We start from the raw sequence: 24,952 nt of genomic DNA on the forward strand, positions 1-24,952 counted from the left end.
ACTAAGACGTGGTGTAGAATTACGTATAAAAAGTTTTCCGGTTGTTTTCTTTCTTTTTTTTTATGCTACCTGAAAATAGTATTTTCTGAAAGGATGATGTTAGTTAATGGGAATGAAGGTCTGAAAAAAAAAAAAAAAAAAGAGAGAAAAGAAACGAAAACTATTGGCACTTCCCAGAATTACTTATGAGTTAATTGAGTTAATTAATGGTACAATAGGAAAGGAATTAAAGAATATATTAGATCGCGGAGATACTACTCATCCTCTTAATGTAAATTGTTCTGTGACGTATTGCGAGAATTTTAATCCTCTGATATCAATTTATCATATTGTTTGGCATCTCACTCACAGTTCTAACTCTCATTATATGATTTGTGCTAAATTTACTTAGAAATCGTGCGATAGCTTTGCAAAGGCTATGAGCTCTGTTTCATGTTTGTAATACTTTTATCAATTATCACATTTCTGGTTGTTTAACTATATCGTCCTTCTTTTCTAATCAAAATAAATAATAAGTAGAATAATATAGTAGCTGAAAATGTGTCATGTGAAACATCTTATTATTTATTCATAACATTTGTCTTAGGCAGTTTGCCTGTTAAGCTGTAACAGCCTCCGACAACGCACAGCGAATAAATAATTCTTTGTAAACAGTTCTAATAGAAAGTCTGTTCTTAATTATCGAAAAGTAAACACCAGTTATTGGAAATATAGTACCATTGTACTGGTAAATTAATCATAGTGCAAAGAAACATTTGTGAGTGTCGCAAATAAAATCTCTAGCAGTCTAGAACATGTTCACAAAATTTTAGAACGAGTAAAAAAAAATGAAAGTTACAAAACTGAAATATTTTAAGTCACTTCCCTAAATGGATTTATAAAGTACCAATTTTCACTAACCAATCAAGAAGATTTTTTTTTAAAAAAAAAAGATATAATTAAGAGTTAAGTATTTTTAAGTATTTGAATTATATGTGCCAATAAATATATACTTTTTTTCCCTTTTAAATCTTTAATTCAAGCATTTCTTTAGTGTTTACAAAATGCAAAATTTTCTTTCACATTCTTCTGCTTTCTGCTTTCTTCAGGAAGCGGGAAACGGAAAATGACGCTATTTGTATGACGAGAGAAGGAAGCTAATGGTGAAATATTTTAATGTTTTCTCTTGGTTCGTGTTACAAATGCTGCAAGCAAACTGAAATGCTGGTAACATCTATTCACGATTCCGCCGTCTGTATGTGCTGCGAATTTTACCACATGTTTCTCACAAGTGTTTCCTTTAGATCAAACCAAACACGAGACTTAAATGTATCCCACACGAGAACTTACATAAGCATCCACATTCGTTTTCCTCTCTTGTAATGATGGTATCGGTCAGCACTCGAGCGTCTAACCGGTGGAGTTGTCTTTTAGTAATGATGAATCATGTCTGCCTACACTAACTGTTTCTGTTCTCAGCAGTGTTTCTGCCATCTCTAATCTGCGCCCGACACTGCTGACATCAACGTGTGACCCGAGTTGCTGGTCACCACCATAAATAATTCACTTTTATCGATCTTCTCGCATGTATCCAAACTTGCATTTATCCGTGCTACAATTTGTCTTTGGTTACTGCATCGTTTATTTTACCGTCTCACAACAGCTCCATTTAAAAGAATTAGTCATTGATTCCAGAATGCAAATAATTTGTATTCCAGGAGAATCAATTGCTGTTATTGGGAGATTCATTGTAACCTCATTTTAGGGTCTCTTGAATAAATGCATCAGTGCATAATTTCATCTTGATATATCTTTTATCTTGAGTCATCCTTTATCTTGATGTCGGATATATTAGAATCGCATTTCTCTCTCCTGTTGGATTCATTTATTCGCTCTTTTATTCTACATTGTATTTACAATTGAGCCACTTTAATATTCCTTTACGAGCCAGGAAGGGAATTACTCTTAATCAGTCAATGGACCATGTATAGATGAAAAAAAAAAAATAAATAAATAAATAAAAAATATAGCCAAAGTTGGCGAGACAACTTGAATTTGTGTGTTTTCGTATTTGTAGTGTTTGCCTCTTAATTTTGCATGCAATTCCAATGTATGTGTTTTTCATATAAACACGGAGGAGGTTTGCAAAATCTTGCAGAGGAATTAAAGATAGAATACGCTCCATATATCAGAATTTTATTATTATTTTTCCCCATTTTTGTTTTGAATTATTGCTGAGAGGATACGTGGACATCACATATTAGCATTTATATGGTATTATCCATAACACATTCATGCTTCACCAGAAACACTAAGGCTTGTATGACTCAATTGCAAAAAAGGAATGATGTGAGATCACCGGTTCCTTTTTTCTTTTTTCTTTTTTTTTTGTGACGGAGACCTTTTCCTAGCTGAAATTTAAAAAAAAAAAAAAAAAAAAAAAAAAAAAAAAAAACTACTTTTCCGTATGATAACTTACTTAACTTCTCTCCAAAACGTTTCTCGTATCCTTCGTGAAATTTTGGCCTACAGTTTTTCCTTCTGTATCTTACTGATGAGTGCCACATCGACGCATCTTTGTTAACTCGCTTTCAGTAAGAAAAATAAACTTATCAGATTACTATGCTGCTTTCACCTTTTCTGCTAATTAATTCTGAACCAGTTTACTGATCTTTATGAATCTGTTATGAATATCATGCATTATAGACCATCTCACGCCACTGAAAGTGTCCTATGCATGCCCATTTCCTTAGCCATTTTCTGTTAAAAGTGTCTATCGTTCGACAGACAGTGCCTGCCTCTCTCTCTCTCTCTCTCTCCAAATAATAATCAGTTAATGAAACACACGTACACAGTTTCATTGTACACAAAATTTCGGAATATAAGTCCCATCATTCCTTAACAATCCTGCTTAATTTCATTTATATTACTTTACAGTAACTCATATTACACTTAATACAGTTATCCCTTTTTGTATCCACAGTATTTTATGCAAAACTAGTAATTCAAAAAAAGGAGTTTGAACTAGTAGTTTAGTTTAAAAGCACAATCAAATCATCTCGGAAATGCTGCGTTCTAGGTAAAAGTTGTCGACCTACTTATTTGATAACGCCTGGATAAACACGAGGTGCTTATCCATGTTTCAATTATTTCTCGGACCCCTAATTCAAGTTCTACCATTAGTACTTTACTGAATCTATATTTCCTAATCCTTTAGATTATATCCAACTAGTCTGCTACACTCATAACTCTTGATGGAGTTTTCGCCATGTGCTAAGGAAGCTTTGTATGTTTGTGAGGTGAAGAATCGAACTCGATTCGAACTGAGATCTTTTCAAGCTAAAATGCGTATGTTGCGCGTTCTTTCTCGTGGTTCTGTTCTAGGGGGAGGGGCACCACAGGCTTGTGGGATACTTATCTAAGTATCAAGCCTCATTCTATTACACAGAACTTTTACACAAATTTCCTGATTTTCTTGCTGTCTGCATCTTCATTTATTAACCATTAAAGTTAAATAAATATATATAAAATATATATGTGCACTAACGAATTCGATTACTAGGAAGAAATTCATTCATCATCTAAGGGTAAGTAGTTTCCATCTGCAGAATTGTGTGTTCACTGGGCCTGTCTGTCTGTTCTGAGGGATGAAATACGAGTTTCCGGGGAAGAAAACGCTCTACATCTGTATGAGACCGGAGGTAGAGGGTTTGCGATGCTAAGATCGCAAAAACATTCTCATTCGCCATTTAAGACAGCAGGAGTATACAAAATTTTCTTCGCATTTGCCATTGGCTACGTCCTACAAACGAGACGATTGGGAGAGATGCGAATGAAAAAACACATTAAGAATGTAGAAGAAACAGTGAGCGAATAAATCTGATCTAGCTTATCATACCACCAATGAAGAATATCAGATATTTTGGTAGCTCATAAGAATGCCATATATTGAATTCAATAGCTGTGTGCGTAAATTCGGAGAAGCAGTTGTTCAACTCACTGCAATAAAAATCAAGGTCTTATTTTAAATTAAATTTGGTCAGCATACATAAACTAGGTTAGTTATGATAGACATTACATAACACACCTCAACAATGAGACAGATGTTTGATATCTCAATACGATATTCACATGCAATCAAATTTAAGTTCTATGTATAATAGTTATGTTCGAAATCTGTCAATACAAAAATGTTTTTTACTAATTTATAATTTTTATAATTTATTTGGAATAACAAATAGTTTATATCATCATCATCATCAACCAACTAATCGTACTGGCGAAGAGAATATTAAAACATTAGCTGACTGATAGTTGCTGATATTCTCAATGAGAGTAAAAAACTGTGAATAATAAAATTATTATGTAATGGAATTTGTGACGGTTATAGTTAATGTTTTTCGTTAAAGTTGACTGCATTGTATTTACTGGAAGCGTCGGCGCGAATAAATCATACAAGGGTATGAGGGTCAACGCTCGCCGTTACTGTGCTATTCATGGATTTTCTGCCGATGGCAGATTGTCTGGCCAACAAATTGCTAACATTTATTGTTTATTTCTTATTTTGTAAATTGAATTTACCTCGAATAAATTCACATGGAATAGAAATGGTTATTGAAATCGCAGCATTTCTTGAATAATAGTCTTGTTCAACGTAATGGTAAATATTGACGTAAAATTGAAACAAACGTTTTAGTATTTTTCTTTTGAGCGATGCAGTGTTCGAATGAAATAGAAATGAATACAAATGCGATTGCTTTAGCTGCTAGCAGTAAAGATGGGCAAAGATAATTCTACCTGGATTTAGAGAAAGATGTTGAAAGTTTATTTTTTACTTGGTTAGACTCTAATAAATTTAGTTTAATTCTTTATCCAAGTGTGAGCAAACAAAGTTTGCACCTGAAAGTATCTTCAGGACTGGGATAAGGTTGGTACAACACCGGGCAACTCGTTGCAAAGGTGGAGCAAGCTAACATCACTCCTATCTCAGTATCTCCCATAATGCAAAAGACATCTCTTGCGGATATGTCTAATGTTATGGGAGATGCTGAGATAGGAGTGATGTTAGCTTGCTCCACCTTTGCAACGAGTTGCTCGGTGTTGTACCAACCTTACCCTAGTCCTGAAGATACTTTCAGGTGCAAACTTTGTTTGCTCACACTTGGATAAAGGATTAAACTAAATTTACAATTCTACCTACTTCAAATTTCAGTAATTTGTTACAATAAATAATAAATAATCTGTGCATGCATATTTCACAATTTAAATCAAATTTAAGTTGCATTCATCAAACTAGAAATTGAATTACGAATTAAAACTTAAGATAACTTTCAATAACATAATTATAATAATTTTTATTTTTCTGCATAGCACTATTCGTGAAGAAAGTGGTCGGCGTTTAGTAATTTTTTGCTATAATTTTTTATTCTCAGTGCATAATCATTAGAATTAGGCGGATTAGTATTAATTTATTAATTGAAATGCATTGAATATGAGCAGATCAAGTCTGTAATAGGAGTTATTACAACGTGAGGATGAGTTTTTTGGTTACATGTTTCAAGGCTCAACTTCAAGTGTTTCGCATTCTGTGGTTTGGAATTTTCTTCTCTTCTTTCTAATTTATTCCTAGAAGACAAACCAGAAATTTCTGGTACCTGGATAGTTTTTTTTTTTTTTTTTGCTACTTTCATTATGTTAGATTGGTATGACTTATAGCTTCGATTCTAATTACCGGCTAAAGGCAGTTTTTTGAGATTTTTTCTCTCACTCAGCTGGTTCTCGAGTTAGTCGGGCTTTGACATAAACATGTAGGGTTTCCTTTTTCAGAAGAAACTTGACTTTTTAACTTCGCAACTCATAATACGCGGCGTTAGAACGTAAACACGATACACGTTTGTAGTATTAAGAATAAGAAATGGCATTAGTTTTGCTGCATAATTATTGTGTTTTAAAAATCTAAATGATTTGCTGAAGTAATCTTTTCTATGTTTTTACACTGTGTTATAGATATTCAACATAATTTAATATAAATTATTTTTTATTCCAAAAAAAAAGCTAGTCATCAGAGCAAAGACTATACACTGTGTCATTATTTTCTACAGTAAGGCATTTTAAAAGGCCATTAATAGAAACGTCCTATTTTTACTGAATGTCTGATCATTAGGTTCTTATTTTATTGGCGAAAGCCTAAGGGGGAAAATCTGTAAGACGACTCTCTCGCATTATATATGTAAATACGTTCTAGTATTTTAAATCCACAGGTGGAATGAAAATCATTAAATATGACAAGATGTTAGAGCTACATGTTTCATGATTCTGGGTGTTTTTCTATCTTGTGTCAAAACAGAATTACTGCATTTGCTATTCAAATAGTTCGAATGTATTAAATGCTTACTCAGCCACAAAGTAGTCGCAAGTATTTACAGTTAAGTGGATCGTTTTCCATAGTGAGTATACGATATGGATAAAAGATGAGAGGTCTGAAGTCGTGTAAATAACGAAACTTTTAGGCTTTAGCGTCACTGTCTAAGAGTGGAAAGTATAATATCAGTATTAAAATAAAAGCACCACTTATCCGGAAATAAATGAGAATTTGCGTATGTTCTGTTGTTAATATATGCGTTTATATTTTCTTTTAACGTACTAGCAATATAATATAGTTGCAAGTGATCTGATATTTAAATAATCTTTGACCACATTTCAATTTCATGCTTTTTGTATTCTTGCGAAGTTTGTCTGCAACATCACACAACTTTATTTTGGTTCAACGATATTTTTTAGTGAAAGATAAAAACTTTGAGCTAAACATATTTTAGTATTCTTGGAGAGACTATTTTTAGATTCATATTTATTCGTTCGACGAAGCAAAACGGCTCATTTTGAAGCATGTCTCCAAGAAAAGAATGCAATTTTGCTAAGCCTCGTTTCTAACATCACACATACCAAGTCGAAGGGAACATTCATTTCCAAACACAAATGTAACTTTTGCAAATCCCTGGGAAAAACTACATGCATCGCCTTAAATAACTACAATTTTTTGTAAAGTGCTCTCCACGGTACTGTGAACAACTTGGTCCACTATTCAACCAACTTTCAAATCCCACCAATGACCTCGTTTCTGGCACAGTGCCACATAATTGTAAACCGATAGCTAGAGCGAAGACATGATGAGCGGGTGCCTTTTGCGTTCTTTGTCTTAACTTATAATTAATGTCCTTTGCAATTTATGATAGTACATGGATTCAGACATCGGAAACCACCAACTATACCAATAGAAACTTTGTACTGAATAAAATGTTTTTTGCACTTCCTGATTTAAACCAAAACAGCACTTCCGAATAATATTCTACACGATTGTTCCCAAAACAGTTAGAAATGTAAATTTTATTCGTTAAGTAATCAATTCCTTTGTACGCTATATAGAAATAATTAATTTTCCTGAAAGTACTAAAAAGAGTGTTAACATGTCGCTAAACGAATAAAATTTACATTTCTAACTTTCGTTTTGTTCGTCATCAGGAAGCATATTCTGGTAATCTGAACTGGTGGATTTATGCTGATTTCGTATTTGGGATGATTACAAAATGTATCGAGAAGTTCCAATTGTTGTTTCAGTCGGATCAATTTCATGGACACAAAAAAAGAAAATATCGAAATTACACATCACAATAACTTTTTTCTAAGAGGCATTTAATAAAATGTATGACTTATGATGCATACAAGAAGATATCGGTGTAGTTTAGTTTTGGCTTCAGTTGGATCATTTTTATTGGCAAAACTTCGGAAACGATTTAACGTGATAGTAATAATTCCCCACTGGTTGGATGAAATTTGTATTTTGATTATGTATTAATATTTATTCGATCATTCAATGCTTTTTTATCAGTCAGGTCATTTGTAGTAGCATAATTATCAAAAATAAAATCGCATGTCTAAAGTTCATAAACAAACAAAAAAAAATTGACGATATGTACTTTAATAATAGATGAAAAGGCTTCTGTGATCGTAGATAGTGGATACTTAATTGTAGGCGTGAAGGCAACTTTTATGCTATGATGTTGCATGAGATCCGAATCCTTTCATGGGTTCTTCCAATTTTTCTATCTCCATCTGCCGAAGCGAGTAGTTTCTAGAAATCTTGTTAGTAATTCATTTCCGATTGCTATAGTATGGTTTGGTATGGTAGTTGTTCAATACTTTTCTAACAAGTATTGAAATCACTGTATAGCACTTTTGGTTATTGCATTCAGGGTTCACAAGGAATCTAAATATGAAAATGATAGGAGATGAAATATTATAAAAGCTGTCCTGATAGCATCCTGCTATCATGATATCATTTATTACTTACCACAATAACTGAGCCCAGAGTCGTCTTTGACTGATGAACTGCATTGTCTGGTACTGTAGAGAGATAATTTTATATCTTTGTATGATACTATTTTCGCAAATTTTGGATAAAATTGATCTTATTCGGCTCAATATTTTAGAAATTTTAGAAAATTTTAGAAATGATTGCACATCTCGAATTTTATTAAGATCTAGCTAGCCAGAAGTGAAATAAAGTAAGGACCGACAGACGGACGAAACAAATATATAGGTCCTGTGTGTTTGGCGAAATGCATCTGAAAGGAAACAGATGGTTTAGAGACGTATTTCTCTCTCTCTCTCTCTCTCTCTCTCTCTCTCTCTCTCTCTCTCTCTCTGTGTGTGTGTGTGTGTGTGTGTGTGTGTGTGTGTGTGTGTGTGTGTGTGTGTGTGTGTGTGTGTGTGTGTGTGTGTGTGTGTGTGTGTGTGTGTAAAGAAAATCAAATGAGAGTGTATGTCTAAATAGAAAAGAAACTATATAAAATAATAAAAAATTCCTGATATGTGCCCTCAGGTATGTACAGGATATTATGATATTACTACATCAAATTTTATATCATTACTAACGTCCTGTCGCAATTTTCCTCCATATTAATCTGTTATCTGTCAAGACGTTCATAGTAGCAGATCTCATATTTTGGCCTTCTAAGACATTTCTTACTATCAGTCACCTAGATTTTGGCCCTCCTCTCATTCTGAAAAACAAAACAAAAAAAAAAAAAACAACAACTTTGCTTTGCTAACCTTCCCGTGTTCTATTTTGTTTAAGCGGCCAAACTATCTGAGATTAGCACTACTCACACCTCCTTGAATGCGAACAATGTCAAGTTCCTTCCTAATATTAATCCTAATATGATTCTGCCATTGATGTCATTTATTCACTCATTCGAAGACATTTCATAAGAACCATTTGTCATTTGTTATTTGGTATTTATTCTGTCATTTATTATTAATTTTGATCCGAACTCTCATATCTGTGATCTTCAACCTTTAATCAAGTGTTTCTTTCTAATCCAGATCTCAGATACATAAGTTAAAGTTGTTTTCAACGCTGTCTTGTATACAGCTAGTTTACTATTTTGATATATAAAATAATAACCGAAGGAAATATAATAATTTCAAGAAAATACTTAGATATCTAAATTTAACATCATAATCCAATCAAGTACCGCAATCACTATTAAATCCGTGATTGTAGCCAATCCACCTCATAAAGAGTGAGCCGATTAAATCTTAAAATAAATACTCAATTTTATTACCCAGAATATTTTGTGGAGATTAGACAGAAAGAGAGAGAGAGAGAGAGAGAGAGAGAGAGAGAGAGAGAGATTAGGTGTGTGTGTGTGTGTGTGTGTGTGTGTGTGTGTGTGTGTGGAGAAAATGGAGACAGCTTAAACGTGCTGCAGTTAGTCATTCAACATCATGATGTATTGAGAGTTTCGACTATAAATAGACAACTCGAAATGTTCTGCAATGCGGTGTCTACATGTCAGCTAAAATATTCGAAGACATTTTATAAGAACCATTAGAAACTTTAGAATGTATATTTTCGTATACTCTATATGTATTTAACAATACACAAAGCCTGGTGACATTACGTAGGATTTTCCTAAAAATAGAGGGGGGGTGAGATATGTTATTTTAACTTTTCATGCTATTATCTCCCAGCGAATTAAAATCACTATAATGACCAAATTCGCAAAAATGAATGATAAATCTATATTTTTTATGTTAGTGTTCATTCGACAGAGAAAATATACACTTTTCTAAAGGAAGGAACACACATTCTTTGTGTTATTCCCTCTTACCTAACTGTGTGCCAGTGTAGAAGATTTAACCCAATGCATTCTCTCCATTTTCCCCTTAAGATTTCAAATAAAGAAATTTCAGAATTTATACGCATCTCTGAGTTTGTATGTTTCGATTACCAATCATTTAAAGAAAACTCAGTTCTTTATTAACCCGGAAATCTAGTTTTTATATTCTTCTCTTATTAAGTTATTTTTATATTATCAAGTTCACCCAAATTACAACCTTATTTGATATAAAAGTTCGCATATACTCCTTTCACTAAATGGCCATAAATCTTATAGTTTTTGGTAGTTCTTATAGTTTTTATATATATAGAGAGAAAGATGTATTACTAGGAAGAAGTGATTTCTAAGAAGTAATTAAGTACTTCGTAAATAATATTCCAGAATATTTCAAGTGGTATTTAATATATTTTTGTTTCGCTAAAATATTTTCAACATTTTCAGTGAAACAATTTATTCTGTTTTAACTGTTTTAATTGCTTTATGAGGTGTATGAAATTTTCATAGAAATATAATTAAAAGAAAATAGCGTAGATTTCTTATCTTTCGCTTCCTAAACTTTAGCAAACGAGTAGTGGATATTCATTTTATTAGACGGATTTTATTATTATAAAGAAAAAATAAACGAGACCTTAAAAAGTCATTGGGTGAAAGAAATTGTTACAATATCAAGCTTGCATTGTGTTTAAGATTCATATTTTTGGGGTACTTGTTTGCTTATTGCAAAATCCTGCAAAGTAAACAAATACAATGAATTACAATGAATCGCGGATAGAAGAGACACCTTTTACTTTTTACAAGTAAAAGGTGTCACCCGAACTATTTGATTATGAAGAAAAAGCCTTTTTCATCTTTAAGTATTTAAGTGTTAACAATGGTGATAGAGATTGTCGACCTTTGCAGCGACGGTTTCATAGATAGAAATATTCGTAATAGAAAAAGTGGATGTCATTAAAATAAATTAATTAAAACAGAAGACAAAACCAAATAAAATAGTTGTTTAATGGATTATCTAACGGAGTGTACGATAAAAATCAAAGCAGTGAGCATTACGGTAAAGAAATAGCACAGAATTGTTTAATTAATGTTTACGAAAGGAAAATACGCTAGATCGTAGTTTCATGATCATGTTGTCAGCTGCTACTGCTGCTGGAAGTTATATGTTTTTATTTTTGCTTCTTTCTTACAGTGTTAGACATATGCCTTGATTGCATCGGTTTTTTTTCCCTCTTCCCTTTAGGGACACTTTTTTTTTAAATTTCTTCATAGTAGCAGAGACTGTTAGTGTTCTCATTATTTTCAGCTTCCTTCTTTGGTGTCTGATTGTTGTGGCAACTGAATTGATTTGTTAAGTGTTTGTGATGTTGAAATTGAGTTTCTTTGAACTGTCCTTTGAGAATTGAGGAAACATCTGTAAATTAAGGATAAAAACTAACGTTTTTTGTGCTTCTGCAACAGTCTAATATTACGTCTAATCTAAAGAAGATATTCGACAGTGTGTTACACAGTGTACATATTAGAAATAGCATTTAATAGGTAATCAAAGTTTTTAATAAGGCACATTAAGCATATTAAGCTTTCTTGTATTAGGACTTGCGTTCGAAAACTTAGACGTGGAGCTATTGTCAAGGAATAATGGTATCTCATTACTACTAAATAAGAAGGCCACAAAGAAGAGTTGGTAGGGTGGCTAAAAATCATTAACAAGGAATATGTTCATATCTCATCCATCTTTTAACAATCAGACGAGAAAGTTGAAGCAAAATCAAGGCATGAAACGCACAAAGGCAAACAAGATAAGATGACGCGGTGTACAGGGAAACAAGGAAATTTTACAGTTATAGACGTTCAGGATATCAGTAATTATGAAAAGAGTTCACGTGACGCACACAAACAAGTTTATTTAGATGCAATGAACGATGATTATCCAAATTTGAATGGGATTTTGAAATCAGAGTTAGTGCGACCCAGACTAATTAATAGCTTTGTTGACAAAATTCTGTAAGTTACATGAAGAAAATTTGAAACAGAATGACCGCGTAGGAATACAGTGATATATTATTGAATCAATAATAATTACATATTTTTTGCCTCTTTCAAAGTCGGATTCGGATTTACTGATTTTTTTCAGCTGTTATGAACTGCAGTGTGAGATATTTACGACGCTGGAGTTTTTGTTTCGAGCCACTTCTGATATGGTGAATTTTTTATTCATCTGATCAGAAGCGCTCGTTGAAAAACCAAGATGTGAATAATTTTGAGTGGAACTAAAGATGAAATACTTCATTCCGACCAGAATTATTTCAGTTATTATGCAGATAATTGGATCAGGACAGCAGACCATAGGAATGAAGAAAAGAAATCAAGAAGATAAGACGATTTAGTACTATTGTGGTCCTAAAACATAAAAAAATGAAAACAGATAAGTTGTTCCTATAGAAATGGAATTGAAAAAGGGAAGCCAGATTGATCTCTTCCTCTACTCAAAAACTCTGCAAGGAAGATGACCTCAGTGTTTGGATATTTAAACTGCGAGATATGAAGAATCAGATATAAATATCGAAGAGTTCAGATTATTAGAATTTGAAGAACGATAATGACAGCAAATAAAAGTATCAGAATGAAGTAAAGAAATTTTGAGCTTGAGTAGATCAAAAAAGATTGGATACCAGGTGCCAAAAAAACTTCGTGATATTATCTAGTGGGATATCAGAACTGAATACTGCTAAATTCCTCCCTTGTGACGGAAGTAATCTGCAGTGTGTACTTCGGATAACTGAGGTGGGCATTGTTACTATAGCCATAAGTTTAAGTCTCATTAGAAATAGCAGGTTGGGTTTAGATCGTAAATGGTGGTGTGCATTATCTATTTATGTTAAGACTAAGAATGGAGATGAAGAGCATTTTTTTTTGTATGGAGTTTATTACTTATAAATCTTTCTTTTGTTGTCTTCTAATATTTTTATTTCATTTTTTTTTTGCTTGGGGGGGGGGTGATTTGCTTGTTGATCAAAGTGATATTTGTAATTTGTGCTTTTATTTTATGGTTGATGATGTAGAGATTGTCCATTCTCCTGGCTATTTCATAATCTCAACATGCTTCTCCCTGCCTATTAGTATACTTGGATTTCCTCCAAGAATATTCTGATAAAATAAGTGGCAGCAGTACTATTGGCTAGTGGAGAAATCTCTGGATGCATTATTACTATCAGAGTTCGCCCAGTATATACGGTCTAGCTCCATTGCCTGAGAAACCCCTTTACGGTGGTTGTATGCTCTAAAATAAGTTGTGGAATCCTACAGTGTACTATTGAAATCCCTTGCTTTGGAGATCAAATAAGACAACAACAACAGCAACACCCACTTTACTTTCCGCAATAAAGAAGATAGTGATGTTTCTCAAGGGGCTGGGGGAGGGAGAGAATAAAAGTCATTTACCATCTACGGATCTAGTTGTCTTTTTTCTTTCCCTAAGGAAGGTATGATAAGAGTTATATATAAAAGTTTATCCTCAAATTAACAGAGAAAATTTAGTAAGATACAAACGATCAGATTAGCATCCAATACAATAATTGCTTAGAACAAATTAAGAAATTACTAATATAAATAGAGTAATTCCTTATTTAAATTTCTGCAGTTATTGTAATTAATCACTCATGTCGAAGTTTATTGGAAGAGTAACTATCCGGAACAATAACTTAATAATTTTATTTATTTATTTTTATTTTCTTATTAAATTATTTATTCCATTTATGTTTCACGTAGTTATTTTTCCGAAAAACACCGACATGAATAAATAGAAAACGGGGGCGAACCATTAACTCATCATTCAGTTTATAAATTAACATGCCGAGTTGCACAAATGTAATAATCTATAACATGCGGTCATAATTATTTATAATACCAGTCTGCTTGTCTAAAATGTTTATAAGCGATTCTTCATACATTTCTCCATTTCCACAGATCAACGAAAACCCTTGACATTAGGATATTTCCGTATTATGTACGCATCAATAAAGATGACGCCCACCATCCCCAAGGAAATCAATATTCTCTTTTCCTTCACGCTTTTGAAATTGTTTCTACCGAATTTCACGAAAACCTCGAAATTTCTTCATGAATTTAGCAGAAGGAGAGCTTATACGGAATATGAATGTTGGAGGAACCACAGCAGCAGCCCTGAGTTAAGCAACGTTATCCCTGCAGTAATCTTGGGAAAGGATAGTGATTTGACTAGCTGTGACGTCGGCGAAATGTCTAAAAGAATTTCATTGTAGTCTTGTTCGAGGAGTTGCTCTAGATAAAAGGAGGATCTGATGTTTCTTGCAAGCTTACAAAAAAAAAAAGAAAAAAAAAAAAGAATCGTGTTGGTATGCTTCCTAAGTAAAAATTTCGGGGAAATTAGCATGCTGAAAACTTTCTAAATGCTAGTACATTAAATTTCGAGTATTGAATATGGGATTTTTATGCTTAATTAACAGAGTGGTTAATACGGTGAATGATGTAGCTACAATAATTTTTTTTCTTAATGGTGAGTGAATTTTAACAGAGTTGTCTCACATGTTGAAGTTGGGATTGAATATGTTAATAAATTATATCTGAAATGCTCTCCAAAGATGGCTTGGAGAAATGATAATAGTCTATTTATTGAATATGCTATTGTTTTCTTATTTACTCGAAATACTTACCGCTTACCGCAGGGCGCCTAATTAATATTCAACAAGAAGGGAATCTAACACGGAAAGAAAGTTAAAATCTCAGTGGCTAACAAACTAGATTTCAATTTCATAAACATGTATACATACTCTCTGAATTTGTTATATAAGGTGGCCGAGTGGTTAGCGTAACTGATTCCATCCCCAACAGGCAGCTGGTAGAATCCTACTTCTAGGATCAGAAGAGCATTTCTGGATTATGCATCTCTTAGCCCAGTACTAACACTAATTTACTATAGGCTAATCTGCCTTTCGTATGGGACTCGCATGAAAAAAAAAAAGAAGCTAATTTTTATACTTTATATGTTTTTTTCTCTTATTTTTGCTTCGATGGCTAGGAGGATTGAATAACAAAGATATATAGTTAATTAAATATGGACGAAATCTTAGGATACAAGTTTTATAAATTTTATTGCTGTGCCACAGGTTGAGGTAGCATAAGAGGATTACTAAATGTTCCCCAGTGTCATCCCGGAGATTGTTTGGAGTAAGCGTAGAAAAAGATTAGTTTCACTGAGGCAGTAATAACACAACCTGCATATTATTTTGATATTCAAGAATGTTCCCCCCCCCCAAAAAAAAAAAAAACTTTCAGATTTAGTTATCTCACTAATACATAACTGAGCAAAGTTTTGTGGAACCAGTGGTGACCGATTACAAACCGTAATGGAAACGCAATGAATCTTTCACAAACACAAGATTTTGTTACATATTGGCTGATAAAATGAATCAATTCAATATTCATTTCAGTTGAAGATCTTCAATGCGCTACAGCTTATATATTGAGTCCTAAATCCGAACTGGCTGCAACTCTAGACGCAACTACCATAACTGGGCTATTACTGAAATATACGGTTTATAGTTTTAGCTTACTGAAACTACAGATCGCAAAATCTCTGAAATCGTCCCACTGACATTTGATTGACTGTGTTGTCATAACTGGCGGCCATATCGCTTACCATTAGCTTAAGATTTGGTTATTTCGTAGGAAATATGTTACCGGGCTATTAAATAAAAACTAAAATATAAGGATCATATTTCATTTTTGCTCTGTCATGTCAAAATACGCGCAGATGTTTTATGTGCATTTACTGTCTGTATAAAATTGTCATTGGTGGAATTTATGCTGCATGTGTTTAGGATTGTACAACTTTTGCAAAGAGCAGCCATAATTTCTTTGACAAATCTATATTGATAATGTTCAAGGACTTTTTTTTCTTTTTCTGTTTGAATGCATCTTGAAAAACGATATCTAGAAATGCATCAGTAAAGAGCATTACAAAGAAAGACCAGCAATTTAGACAACGCTTATATGCAGGCTAAGACACACGGGAACATTCTTGGTCATTGACACAGAGTATAGTTTGCTGTTGCAAATGGTAAATAGCTTGTAAGTAAAATTAATACTCAATTTGAGAAGAGTTATAATTATGACAGTTGGATATCATTTTCTTGATGGTGACTGTAGAATATACTATTTTTAATGCCAGCCATTCATTTTATTGTTAATAGCAGTAGCTACATCGGACAACAACAACAACAACACATAGATCAAATAATTATTTATCGTATATATATGTTACTAAATGTTAACTTAGAATTGTGTTATGTAAACCCGAGATGTTTAAAAAAGGTTTTGCCATTAAAAATATCAATATATACAGAAAAAAAATTGTCACGGAAGATAATTGTCACAGTAATGAAATAATGAAGTCCACAAGGGATCAAAATACTGTACTTTATATTATTACAAGATTAACTTATATCATTTAATCGTCTTCTTTAAATAAAGCTTCGATAAAATACGGCTCAGTGCTGCATTTGGTAATTTGTTGGATGGTTGGGCGCATTGATTGATTGAGACTGGTTTTGAATAACTGATTTGGTCGTGATGCGATTGTTTTACTAGATATTACTGTTTTGTGTTATGAAGGAGGAAAAACTGTTCTGAAGGCTGTTGAAAAAATTGAAACGCATCAAATATGATAGAAATGTATAAAACTAAAGATAAGAATATTTTGATTAGCTATAATATTTACGGTTTTCCAGAAATATTAACAGAAATAAAATAGTAGTAAAATATATTCAGAAAATATATCATCGCGCAAGAAAGATCAGTATATAACAATGCGACGCTTGAATAGATGGTGATTAATGCATAGATATGGCGATATAAAATCCTTCGAGTAACTCCACTGCATAATTCATTATGCTTGGGGAGCAGAGTTCTCGTGCTAGCAGTCCGCCAAAAAATGGAAATTAAAATGTAATGTCAGAATTATAGAGAAAGCCTCATACTGACCATATTAGGAAAGATGTGCATTAATGTTAAGAAAAACTGTTGGAGACAGATTTTAACCATCGAAATAAAACAAGAATTCGTTAAAGATCCTTGTTACGGATGTGTCAAAGGAAGAAAAGCTATCTAAAATACATATTTTGTCGACTAAATGGAATAATTTATGCAGTTATTTAAACTATCGATATATAGCTTAAGTTATAAGTCAGAATTTATATTTAAAGTGAATGACATTAAATCCGGTATTAGGCAAGTTGGACACTGCCTCCGGAGTTAGATATAATCTACGTAGACTGCGTTCTTACTGAAACTCATATTAAACCTGTCAAAATGAGAACATTATATTGAGTTCTTTGCAGAATGCAGGGATGGCATGTTGTTAATTTTATGCAAATATGGAAGACTCCTTAATAAAATGAAAGAACTGTTGGACAAGATTGGTATAAACCAATTTTGTCCAACATGTAGTAAATAAGTCAGAAAAAAAATAAAAAAAAATCGATTAAATTCTCAGTTACCTGATAGGATGTTAGTTAGTCCATTCCATATGGAAGAGCCAATGTCATTTCTTTCGGGAAACGTGGATTTTAACCCATCCTCTCGGGGGGAAAAAAACAAAAAAGCACACACCCGCCGTAGAACATGCATAATTTAGAGACGTAATACTTTAGCTGACCTGACCTGGTATGACATTAAAAACAAAGAATAAAATACTTGGATAGATCCAATACACATTTAATCGCCCACGTATTAACGTGTTAACGTTAATACACATTTAATTCGCCCACGTATTAACGTGGGCGAATTAAATATGGAAATTGGCAGGAGTAGTAGCAAGGCTAATATGGTAACTTCTGTGTAATACGACAGAAAAATAGCGAAATAATGAAGGTGGATCAAGCTGGTAATATATAAAACTTGTGTTTGAACACCAATTTTAACATATGGATGTGAAATTTGGATTAGAAGTGAAAACAACTCAAAGATTAGAATGTTAAAGAATGCCAAACAAAGGTCATTGAATGTGAGGAGTAAAGAGAAGAAATATTATCAGTCCGAATGATATCAAAAATAATATAAAAGGGCTTGGTATTATTAACATTGAAGAATGTCCAATTAAGGTAGCAATGACCATTAAAATAGAACAGAAACTGAAATTAGTTTTTAGTATGCATAACTTGATTTTTTTTTTTATTAATAATCCAATGTCGGTGCATTATACGACGTGATTACTATTTCATACCAGGAAATATACGAAAATAAAACTAGAAGCTTATATGTCGAATTTAACACATTTTAATAGCTGCGAGTCGAAAGCAGACGTAGAATATCATTAGGTATCTACTTCGATTCTTCGATTTCACATTCATGATCAGTTTACTTTCACAAATGTGAGCCCTTTAATTAATTTTTTATCCCCTTCCAGGCATGCTTTATTTTTATGTTATAATATTCTTTCGTATATTTTATAAAGAATTTAAAACCGCACGATGGACCACATGAAATATTTGGATTGCAATGTCTTAACATATTGCTTGTTTTTATGAAAACACAAACAATAAATACTGCAAACCTGGGAAATGTGCCTCGCCGTAGTATCCAGAAAAAGTGTACTAAAACTTCTTTCTTTTCTTTCATATTCTGTAGGATCTTCCAAATATATGACCGCAAGCAGGAAACCGTAATTCTGGAGATGTAACATCCCACACTGTAAACTTTTAATATAAACAAATGCTGTTGACGCATTGATCTATACTTAACTATGAATCCGAAGAAAAAATTTCAGTTGTCTTATATTATTATAGATCAGAAGTTCTCCTTCATTTTATTTTCTCAAGCATACTTGAGATAGTTGCAATATAACGCGGAATAGGAAGAAAAACTGGAAGACGTATGTGTGTGTGTGTGTGTGTGTGTGTGTGTGTGATATGTGCCGAATATGATTATTAATTAATATGCGTATTAACATTCGGTATAGCTGCGATCAAAAAGTAATATGCTTAGAGATTTCAATTAATACTGAATACATTTTGTGCAAATGGCATTCCGTGTTACACAAAATTCCTCTATAGTATAAATAAAACCATAATTTATTTAGAAGTCATTTACAAATTCATTTTACATTAATTATATATATGATATATATTTAATATATTCATATTTGTCAATATATCAAAAACGAAGAAAATCCTCGAAGTTATGACTCCAAAACGACATGTGTCTTCCGAACAATAGTATGTTAAATATATCTTAGGTATCACAAATCGCGATCTTAATATGTTAATACTTTAAGGTGATGAGGACGGATCAAAGCCCGATAGAATGATAATCTGTGACTGAGACTGAAGGATGGAGTGGTATAAACACCTGGAGCACGGGAAATGCTTGATGAACGTATACTCAATAGAATCACTTCACTGAATCTCATAGCAACTCTATTCAGTATTAAATTTTGCTCTTCTTCTCCATTATCTGCTTGAGGCTTCTTTGCATTATTATCCAACGCTAATAGACCTATTAAACAGAGGTAATATCTTGATTCTTGCAGTTCTGAAGAATAGAAAGAATGCATTCAGTACAGTTTTATATTAACGCCAGAGTTTTCGCCTTCTTTGATAGTTGAGACAAATATGTTTTCACAAATGTAATCGTAATAATAACATTTGTATGTCGCTGGACTTTGCGCATTATATAAATATGCCAGTTAGCAAATATATTTTAGCCTCTTCGTTTTTAAATTTTCCCAAGTTCGAGTAGTAAGCAGTATATAGATAGTTTTAAGTTATGATTGGGCTTCATATTTTAAACCAATTATTGACTAGTCATATAGAGCAGTCAAAAATCGATTTCAGTAAGTAGAAAAATTGCAGTAAATTTCACTGCAGGTGGGTTGACATCAAGACAGTTATAGATTAATAGATAGATGAGTAGTAGGGGATGCATTTTGAACAAGATGAAGATCAAGATAAGATAAGAAATCGTGACGTGATTGGTTGTTCATTTGATGACGTCATTGTGTGTGACGTCATGAGTTTGGAATGTTTGGAAACCAATATGCAAAATCTACAGTGGGTAAAATATTTGAATTTTCGGTTATCGTTGCTATAATTGATGTATAATTTCTTTTGAATAAGACTTCAAATTTATTTCCTAAAGAAATGTGTATTTCTGATGGAATTATTGTAAGATATGCATTGACAAAATCACCTTGTAGTTGGAAAGAATTACCTTAAAGAATTAAAAAAACAGAATTCTTGGTTAATAAAATATAACCATCAGCTGAAGTGGGAAATTGGTTCACTATCTCTGGACAAACTAAGAAATTGGATGATAGAATCAACATGCAAATATCAAATATTACTTGCCAAAGGAAGAGAAAAATCAAAAACATTAACGAGGTTAATAGGGAGGCCTGTTCTTGATTTAAATGAAATTGGATGTCCAGAACGTGAAAACGTGTACTTTTAAATGCTTTTGGAAACATAACGAAAGATTCTGTGCTTTTAATAATGCTCAGAAATATATGTATTGGTTTCAAAAAAATAAATATGCAACCCTTAATTTTACTACAGTAATAAATTCCCAACGATCGCCAAATGAAAATTAACTTTCAGATGAGAGTCACATTGTCAAAAACCACATGATGGCAATTCCACAGGCATGGGAAGAACCTCTGAACAACAGTGCAAATTTAGCAATAAGAAGATCAAGGAACAAAAAAATAGATTGTATTTTTCACTTTATTTATTTTCTGAATGTTAAATTCAGTAAATACAATTTGTAAATAATATTTCACTCAAATAATGTGTGTAAATTTAAATGAACAAATTGGCTGTCGTTGATGTGTTATACAAATTTAAGTAAGACCATAACATTTTTTTTTCCTTGTGAAATTTCATGCCACAAACACTAACCAGAGACTTCTTTTTTTTTGACTCAGTGAATTAAAAGTCTTATTTGTTCATGCAAGCCCTCAAATATTTCAAGAAACTGTCAACTCTTGGAAACAAAAGGAATAATCATGTATTAAATTAAAAGCCAGAATTTTAGTGGAGAAGATTTCACCTGAAAAGTCACAATACTGTTAGAATTTGGTTATTTTACACAGAACCATTAGATATTTTAAACCAACACATTACTAAAACTCTTAAAAAGATTGCTGTAGAAAAAATGTATCATAGTGTAATTAAAAGTCTTATTTTTTCATGCAAGCCCTCAAATATTTCAAGAAACTGTCAACTCTTGGAAACAAAAGTATTAATCGGGTATTAAATTAATAGCCAGAATTTTAGTGGAGAAAATTTCACCTGAAAAGTCACAATACTGTTAGAATTTGGTTATTTTACACAGAATAAATACATAAAATGTAAACAAACAAAGAAGCCATCTACTTGAAAACAATAAGTGTATAATGCAATAATAGTGGTATAATAAATATTTAATTTACTTTTATCAATATTTACTGCAACCACCAGAATGTGTTTCGCGACCTTTCCCAGGGTCACGCCCCACAGTTCAAGAGTATCGGTCAAGATAGGATATTAAGCTACTACGTCAACGGGAATCTGAGATAAAAGCATATCACGTTAACAATCAAACTTGCAAACAGAACGAGTGATGGATGGTTTCGTTTTCACATCATAACTTATGATCCTGACGAAGTTGGTGACAGTAGCTTAATGGAAAGTTCTCAGGTCCGTAATCCGAATGTGAATAAAAATGCGTTGAAAACATACCATGGCATCAATTTTAAATTGAATAAACGCACGAGAAGCAAAACCTTCACTTGTTCTATTAACTTTTTATAAAATAAAATTTCAGGTGCCATTTCAGATCTGCAGTCGTTGACCAGAGATCGAGAAAAGCTGCAGTAGAAAAACACTATGAAAAGCTCATCATTCTTTATGTATTATAAGAGAAGTCAGTTTCTTTTGTAGCATTTAATAAATAATATAATAAAATTCATGACTAGAAATAAAACTCAAATTTTCGTCGAGTATTAAAACGTTCCTAATTTCCAACCGGCTACTAATTATGTTTGTTAAGTATTACGGTATACGTATAATGTTATTTTCAAATTTATCAGACCAGACACCATAACACTTCATATCACACACCGCGATGTCTTAAATTTAGGTTAACCAACACAGTATTTCGTGTAATAAATAAAAGTGTTATATTAAAAATCATGATGAATGGTTGACATGTACACAGTTAATGACGTAGCATTGCCTCCACAACTAGGCGTTCTATCACTAATGTTCTCTTATTATTCCACTAGTTCTAAATTCTTCTCTGACAGCATACTCAGACTATGACACACCGAGCTAGTAATATTAATGAATACTTCAAGACGTTTATTTATTATCCACAAGCTCTTTTATTGGTTACTTCTGAAATTTCTGTTAATATGCATTAGACTTGTATTTGAATGCTGGGTTCAGTATTATGCTGGGTTGTATTTGAATACTGGGTTCAGGATATTAATTTCTTTACAGACAAACAGAAAAAAAAACAATTCCTGCTTGATAAACCGACGTTGTTGCTGTACATGAAAGAAAAAGAAAAAAAAAAAACCGTCATAATACAGATAATCTTATTTGAGCAGCTATAGTGGACTTCGCATTTGCCCCCCCCCCCCCATTCTGATGACAGGTGCAAAAGGACATTTGGATTAAGCCTTGGTAACACATTAAACGAATGAGACACTGACGTAACCGTCGTAATTTCTCTCTTCTCCTCTGTTCGCCTGAAACTTTCATTGAGTTCATGAACGCTTCCATAGCTATTCGCCAAAATTCCGAATTAACCTTTCCGTATTCGTCCTTCCAAGTAGAAAGACGAACATCGTTTTGTCTCGACAATTCATTCCTTTACACTGTTTGGTTGTCTAAATTATGGAGATTGTTACATCAACGCGTCCGATTGCAATTTATGTGAGTCTTGGTCATTTTCTTATCTTGGATGTTAGTTTCTGCCATTAGCACTAGAAGGAGACGCATAAATGATGGTGAACACAATGAAAGTGGTCGTTGAAAGGAAGCAGCAACAGAGATTTTTGCTGTAATTCCCGTTTCGTTATCAGATGCGATATTCCCCGGGGAAAAGGCATCGGTTTTCATTTGACATTTCTGTCTCGTTTGTTCAAATGTTGGAAGGTGTTTTACAGTACAAAACTTCGCTTGTACTTTGAAATTTCCTGCTCAGACATCAATAAAAAAATCAGAAAAATCATCATTCAAGTTGCGTAAATTTATGTAAATTATTTCGAATGCTATTTTCAAATTGCAGTAAAGAGGTTGGAGTGACGAATTAAACGATTATGTTGCTCTGCTTCTTCTAATGTTATAAGTACTTCCGATATGACATGATTGTGAAAAAGTTAGACGCAACTAATTTTAACTTCAGTTAATGGATTGACTTCAATTAATGGAATTAAGGGGTCTTCTGTTTAGTCAGTGACGAAGAAAAACCTGCTTTCTCTGCTTATTTAAAGGTTCATTCAGTGTCCACGAATTTAGCAAATCATTCCCAAATGTCATTAGTTTCATTTGGTTTCATTTACGACCGAAGCATCAAGGCTATGAGGCCATCAATGGCATTATGTGAATACTCCCTTCGAGTAATGTAATTGTCTAAGCAACAGAGTAGGACATTTGGACTAATCTTTCTATTGACCGCTTCTAAATGCAACAAACTATTTCGACGCAAAAAACTTTTTCTTACAAGTGAATTAAAATACAGAACATTTTCCATCAGAAAAATTAACATACTAGTTGATAAACAAACAAAATTTTGTATATGACATATACATATTAAGTATTAAGAATATTAAAACTCAAAATATGTGAATATTTGAATTTCTAGAGAATTTTAAACATTCAAAAACTTTCCAAAAAAAAAAAAAAAAGCATATTTTAGTCTATCCAAAATATGCCAAATTAGACACTGCTTTAACAACAAAATAGAGAACTTCCCATGTAGAATGAATGAATTAACAATTTCTTAATATGATTTTAAGAAACGTCTAACGCAATTAAATGTCGGAGATCATTCGGTAAACCATAAACTCCTTCAATGTATAGTTTTATTAATATATTTGAATATTTTTCCCCTAAATAAATTAGAAAAATTATTTGATTGATGTAAAAATACTATTAAATATTCTTCAGAGGTGTTTTCATTGAGATGAAAAAAGGCGTATTTGGGATTTCGTGTGAGGCATACAGAAATGATCCTTCTAAGCAGATCCACGAATTTTCATGAATCCTGTAAATACATGAACGTATTTATAGGTTCATGAAAATTCGTAATAACTGGATAAAAACTCATTCTCTGTTATTTTGTGTAAAAAGGTGGACCGACTACTGGAGATCAGCCTAGAACAAAAGTATGGAGTATTCAAAATTGTATTCAGTAACATAATAAATAACCTAAAGATTCTCTCTCTGTTCTTTCAATCAACCTCAACCTTCGGTTGTGATAGCCTTTCTATCATAAATTAAAATTTATTCAGTTTTATAGTATTAAAAGAAGTTTTTGGCCTTCCAAGCTAGTGATCTTGCTTTTTTCCCCCTTCTCAAATGGATTTCGCTATGAATTCTACTTAGTAATTTGAAAATTATCTGCAATTCGTTTGATAGCCTCAAGTTTCACCAGCTGTCAACGTTTCCTGTCTTTATTTTCAGAATATCACTAACCTGCATGTGTATGCCTTTAACTCATCTAATAATAATAATAATAACAACAATAATAATAATAATAATAGAATCAAAGTATGT

This window comes from Typopeltis vanoorti, chromosome 2 (assembly GCF_054136105.1).
Source record: "Typopeltis vanoorti isolate ZY-2024b chromosome 2, IOZ_Tvanoo_1.0, whole genome shotgun sequence".
Lineage (NCBI taxonomy): Eukaryota > Metazoa > Arthropoda > Arachnida > Uropygi > Thelyphonidae > Typopeltis > Typopeltis vanoorti.